The 4,893-nt window shown below is 40.3% G+C and overlaps 1 long non-coding RNA gene across 1 annotated transcript; it reads right to left on the bottom strand.

Moving 5' to 3' along the window:
- Positions 1-2,189: 2,189 nt before the first annotated feature.
- Positions 2,190-3,775, bottom strand: LOC144467450 (uncharacterized). Its single transcript, XR_013493649.1, has 3 exons — positions 3,585-3,775; positions 2,430-2,578; positions 2,190-2,314 (listed from the first exon to the last, which is right to left on the bottom strand). It is a non-coding gene; the product is annotated as an uncharacterized LOC144467450 (long non-coding RNA).
- Positions 3,776-4,893: the final 1,118 nt, after the last annotated feature.

Below are 4,893 nucleotides of genomic sequence, written 5' to 3'. Positions count from 1 at the left end.
CAGTAGATGTCGTACAGAACAGATCAACATTAAAAATGTACAGTAATCCATATGACAAAATGATACATAAAGAGAGAGAGACACACAGAGAGATGCAGACGGACAGTAATGACAGTAGCTTACAACAACATTAAGGGGTGAAAGTAGTTTTAAATTCTTTCCAGTACTATTACTATTACCAAAACCTTCATTGTTTCATATTGTTCACCTCGCCTGGTTTCATGCATTTTTAAAAAGCAAAGTCAAAAACCAAACAAACAAAAATAAAAACATTTCAATATTTTACTGTACCTATATGGGGTAGAAAGAAATTAGAAACACTTCACAACGTGTATAGTAAAATATTTGTTTAATGTTTAGGGTGCTGGCATGTATGAAACCTTAATGAACACTTAAACCCATGCATGTCATTTTTTTCTTTTTCTCTTTTCCTCTTTACCTATTTTTTGTTGTAAAAAACATTGATCAACATCCACAATAAACTCAATAAACTATTTAAATATTTACTATTTAAATCACACTGACAGAATGTGTGGAATTTTGTTGGTTTCATTTATTGTTTGTCCTGTCCCAGTGCAAATGGCGTTTTTTGACATCCGTGGTCCAGTTGTGGAAAAATCAAATGTCCCAGTACAATAAATCAAACCGCTGTGTTTCGGAAGTAGACGTGCATGCGCGGTCAGGTACTGCTGAGAGTGAAATCTCTGATCGTTAGTTCTACGCAGCTTGTTCAAGCTGTTCTCTGTGTTGTTGAAATTAAACAAAATAACATGGAACATATCTGCTTATTATGCTACTGATTTTAATTGGGATATTTTTTTTGATGAACTGAATGACATTTAACGGAGCGTTGCAAGTCTCGAAGGCTGGGCTCATAGGAGACCACCGGACTCTCTCCCAGGGGAGGGGCTGGGGGAGAGAGGGAGATGTCTGGGCAAGGCTCCATCCAGCATGGACCACAACACATCACGGACGGTGTAGGAGCAATTCGGAACAAGCTAAAAGCAATTAATAAACAGACAAAGTGGTGTTTAAAACTGCATATATTGCTAGCAGATCTATTTTCTGGCCTAAAGTGCGGCCGTGACTGGTTCTGAATTTGGGCTTTAACGGGCAGCCGCTCTCTCCTCTTCCTGGTACTGCTTACCGCTACTGAATCTTTAAGTGGTACACAGTACCGGATCGTACCAGCTTACTTTCAACCCTGGCAATAATATTATAATAATAATAATTACGGCTATTGTGGTACAATATGTTCAGGGTTCTAAATTAACTTTTTTGATCACCAGCCAGAATTTCCACTAGCCAAATTTTTTCTGGTGAAAATAAGAGAGATTATGAGTGCCACTGAATGCATTTGATCATTTTATTAACATTGTTGGCATGAAAAACCCACAGAAAGTACAATACATACAACAAAATATACACAGAAAGTGCCAACATGGCTTTGCTTGGATCAAAGTCTTTGATGTCTGGTGAGCACAACTGGGTTTTAAGGAGGTCAGAAAGGGTCTCACCTTTCAGGCATGAGCGCCAGTCAGTCTTTACCTGCTTCATAACACTGAACCCTCTTTCACAGTCAGCTGTAGTTGCAGGGATGGTGAGGAGAGCACCAAAAAGATTAAGGACGTCAGGACACCGATGGCACAGCATTCTGTTCACAGTAGGCCAGGTCTTCTCAAAGGTTCCTGTATCAGGGTCAGACAGACAATATGCATTATGCACTTGCAAAACAAATTATACATTTTCAAATGCAACTTTAGTTATTTAAAGATGGCATCAAATTTGGATTGTGTGTGTGATAAACAAAATAAAACTGTCTCACAATATTAGACATTTCTATAGAGCTTATCTGAAACTTGGGAACTTTTCAAGCACTTATTTAAAGACGCTACTGTTAAGGTACATCAGTATGAGATTTTTTTTCTCAAAAACATCATTCTTCAAGTACCTTGGCTGAATCCTGCTGTGTACAGTTCAGTCTTGAGAACTGTCCATTGATCAGGGATTAACTCCACATCCACTGCAGCAGACAGCAGAAGAGGTCGGAAGTGACTGATGAGTTTGTTTACCTCTTCATCACCAAAATCTGAGAACAATGGGGAAAACATTAATATAAAGTTAAGCAGTTGTCTTAAAACATAAAATGCGTAAAGATTTGTTCATTACATTTGAATTGCCAACCTGAACTCGTGTCTGCCTCTGGCCAGCACTGGAAACTGGTCAGCAGCATAGCCTGCAGGACACCACTATTCACATCAGCAAATCTATCTAGCAGTGAGTGTGTACTGAGGTGAAAACACACCAACACAACCTAAAATCAAATCATAAATTTTAGGATATATGATAGATACATTGACTTGTACTTTTCTATGACAGCCTGAGTGGAGGACAGGCAGCTCTGAGCTTCAGCCAGGGTTGACACTGACCTCTGCAGTGACTTGGAGAGGTTGCTCAGTTGATAGATGGTGTCATGGAGAAGGCAGCAAAACCTGAGCGCTCCACCATCCTTGGCTATGTTCAGGAACCCCTTGGCCTTTGCCCTCAGAACAACATTGATGTTCGTGGCCTCCTGGGACTACAAACAAAACAACTGCATTATATTACAGATAGCATTTAAAACTGATGAAGAGAAAAAGAAAGCAAACATTAAATTATCCATCTACACTGCTGGTTTTAGTAGGCTATAAATTAACATACCTTCTTCTCTAAGTGGCGTACAATGCCAGCATATCCCCTGAGAAAATGGTCAAGTGCTTTGAAGAGATGTGGTAGCCACTGGGTTCCACCTTCTCTGGTTGGCATCAAAGCCTTCATGTGGAGCTCCCTTAAGTGTGGCTTTAGGCTGGCCCTGTTTACTCCACTCTTATGATATAAGGTGTAGAGTCCACTCAACAGGTCCTCAACTTTCCTGGCCATCACATTTTTTCCTTATTCCGTCTGAAAAGGCAAGCTCGAGCTTATGGGCCATGCAGTGCATCCCCAGCACATATGGTCTGTCTGCATGCAGTTTTGTAACTGCACCATTGTTTACTCCTGTCATTACAGATGCTCCATCTGTGGTGAGGGCCACCAGCTTATTCTTCCAATTAGTGCTGACATTATACTGCGCACAGCTTCAGCTATATTTGTAGCATCTGGGTTTGAGACAGCTTTAACCCCGACAAAATCAACTTTGACCTTCCCCTCACTGGCACTCCTGACGTAGACCATCTCTTCTTCCATCACTGCACTGTCCAGGGATCCATCTGACATGATCAAGATGAACTTGCCGTCTGATAATCTTGCCCTCATCTTTCTTCTCTCATTCTCTGCTATGTAGTGTATGAACTCTTTTGCCTGGTAGTCATTTCTGTATGTCTCTCCTATCTTCAAGCCCTTCTTCCTGTCCACCCTGAAATTAATTTTCATGTAAATGAAGCCACTGTTATCGCCTCCAACACAGTACATTTCAGTGAGATTTTTTTATTTTTGAAACCTCCAAATGTAAAGTTCCAACTGCGTCTATGGAAGCATGTACGTCACTCTGTATTGTATTAAATGCACTGATTCTGAAACGTAAATAGTAACGTTAATTCACTTACTCACACATCCATGCAAAGTTGGTGAAAGGCCTGCCCTTTTTTCCGATGGCATGGGCATTTCGAAAAAGTATCTGCATCTCCTCCAACTCAGACGTCTTCAATAAAGGGAGGCTTCTCCCAGCAAGGCTCTCTTCGATACGACCTGTCTTGGCAGTTTTAATCCTTTGGCTCTCCTGATGACTTCGGGCACTCTCATGGTCCTTTACTGTCTCGACTTTAAAATGATTAGTTCCCACCACGAAATTGTTCGTTTTGTTTTTTTCTTTCGTGTTCATGCGGCAATCCTGTAAAACATGATGTTACTTTCGTGATCAAACACAAGCCATTCACGACCTGTCAGCTAAACTTTATTTTTTTCGTTTTGCACACTCTGTCGCCGATATCCTCATCCCCTGCCTCCTTCCTCTTCTTGCCCACAGAAGTCTGTCCCAACCACCGCCGCATTTAGTTTAACTTTACTTTAGCTTTAACTTTAACTTTAGCTCCACTGTGTTTAGCTAACTCCCTTATCTCGCTCAGCTCGTTTCTCACGGTGGTTGCACTGCAGACTGTAGCATGAAATACCGGCATGCGTGCAGCCAATGGGCGTATGAAACGTCATCACGTAGCATTACGGCACAGTGTTCATGGGAAATGTAGGAAGTACTGCCATGGGGACAAATGACCAAGAACAGAGCCTAAGTAGAGCGGCTCTGACCGACACGATTGCCTCATGCATCACTGGCCAAACTGGCTAGTAAGTTTTTATTAACACCCGCCGAAATGAATTTTAACCTGCATTTGGCGGGTTGGTGGGTGTTAATTTAGAACCTTGAATATGTTGTAAGTATATATTAATATATAATCATATAATCATGTGTGTTTAATAACAGTAGAAGTATGTCACACAATCCAGGCACAGCTATGATATGAGGTAACCTGCCAGACAGTGGAGCGCAAAGGCAACAATAATAATAGTCCAGTAATATAATAACATATACTTTGAAATGGGCAATTCTATATAATGAGTACTTTTACTTTTGCTTATAAACCTAATGAAATTCAATCTTTAATTGCAGGAAAAGCTTTCACAGTTACCAGACCATTACTGACACCCATCTAATAAATTACCCAATAACTATAACTAGTCCAAACTCAAGAGTAGTTCCACTCTTTTTTGTCTAATTTTCATTTTATAATCTATGAAATTACCAAAAAGCTCCAAAACAAATAAGCTCCCTAAAACAATGAGGGTTTTTTCCTAAATTTTGACAGCTGGTTTGAGTTTGTCTTAGTTTCATTTTCTCTCCAAACTTGTGCAGAGATGAAA

The sequence above is a fragment of the Epinephelus lanceolatus genome, chromosome 16, assembly GCF_041903045.1.
Source record: "Epinephelus lanceolatus isolate andai-2023 chromosome 16, ASM4190304v1, whole genome shotgun sequence".
In the NCBI taxonomy this organism is placed as follows: Eukaryota; Metazoa; Chordata; class Actinopteri; order Perciformes; family Serranidae; genus Epinephelus; species Epinephelus lanceolatus.
The sequence above is the reverse complement of the archived record's forward strand: the minus strand, read 5'-3'. Positions and strand labels throughout refer to the sequence as shown.